Consider the following 1631-nt stretch of genomic DNA (forward strand, 5'->3'; position numbering starts at 1 on the left):
AGGGATCACCCTGAGTGGATGGGGACCCAGCTGTTTGACAGTGTGGCTCTGGGTAGGGCACACTCCCCCCCACACTGGTTCCAGAAAGGCCTCGAGCTGAGTGGACGGGCACTGTCCCGCCAGGATGGCCTTTGCTTCCAGCCAAAGAGCATCATCAACACACACACCTCCAACCTGGAGACATCCGCTCTGTGCCTCGGTGGCGTGACCCCCAGAATGTGGGGACCTACGGGAGAAGAGTGGGGTCTCTTCCAAAGGTGGGTGGTGTGCGTGGGGATGGCATGCTCCCAGGAAGGTTCTAGTGGAACCTCCGACCTCTGGGGGCCGGGAGGGAACAGGGTGTTTCATCTGGTGTTCTAGAACTTACTTCCTTTGTCGAGTGTGCTGCTCCCGTCTCTCAGGCCCGCTCACCGAAGGCAAAGGGGGCGTGGCTTCCATGTGGCGGGTCTGGCCGGGTGTGCGTGGTCCCCCAGCCCCAGACCTGCCCACGGCCTCGTGCCAGCCGGGACCCCATCTGTTCACAGCCCTCATGCTCCCCTCAAAGCCACGAGCCTCCTCGAGCAGAGCCGTCCCGCTGGCCCACTGGGAGTGAGCTGTCAGCCGGTCCCCGCTGCTTCGTTGCGGGGTTTGGGTCCCAGGAATGCCTGAGCAATTCCTGCTATGTGTTTTGAGGTCCCCTTTGTGGGGAGCAGAGAAGGAATGGGAGGGGCTTGTTCTCCTGTCTGTCTTCACTCTGTGCTCCCAAGGTTTGCACTGGGCTCCGGCACGGGGGACCACCCTGGGGCTTTCTCTAGATTTTGTATGCTGTAATTAAAAGCGAGCTATTGCATTTCATTCTGCCTCAGTTTGCCCACCTGTAAACGGGGCTGATACCACCTACCTCACTGAAGTCTCCAGGGTTCCGGTACCTGACGGGCGGGACACGATCGCCAGGCATTCTGCACCTCTGGGGTCAGGGGTCAGACTGACCGGACGCCCGGCGCCTCCTCCCCCGCCCTCCTTGTCGCCCAGTTGCAGAAGATGCTTGAAGGGGTGGGGTCTGAACATCCCACGTGCTCTGACAGCGCCCAGCTGCTGCTCGGCACTGCTTCCGCTCCACACGAGTTCAGGCCTCGGGGCTGTGAGCTGATCTGCTGGGGTGTCCAGGGAGCCATGTGTGGCCCCCACGCTTGTGTCGAAGGTGGTTCTGAGGATCGTTTCTCCCTGGTCACCTGGGGTCTTGGTAGAAATACAGCCCAGGGAAGGATGAGGTTGTTCGTCAAGTGCAGAAGGGGAGGGCCCACTTCTGTCCCCAGAGGAGCTTGGGGCGGTTCCCTGACCGGAACCAGAAGTCAGCCTAGCCCCGAGGCTCAGCCGCCCCTGTCCTGTCTGCCGCGTGGGGGGTCCGAGGGCCAGTCGCAGTAACGTGACGTGCGTTGCAGAACTTAGGAGGAACAGGTGCCAGCGAGGGGCTCTCAAGCTCACGCGTCACTGGTAAAGCCCGTGTGCAGATGTACGCCGTGGTTTGGCCGTTCTGTATCCACACGTAGGTAGCACCTGGCGTGAGCTGTTTCCTGATGAGGAAACAGCCAGAGGGGGTCAGTGAGCCGCCCGAGATTGGACAGCAGGTAGGCAGGCAGCGGTGCAGCCAG

Source organism: Furipterus horrens, unplaced genomic scaffold (genome assembly GCF_987537825.1).
Source record: "Furipterus horrens unplaced genomic scaffold, mFurHor1.1.pri manual_scaffold_4, whole genome shotgun sequence".
NCBI classification, from domain to species: domain Eukaryota; kingdom Metazoa; phylum Chordata; class Mammalia; order Chiroptera; family Furipteridae; genus Furipterus; species Furipterus horrens.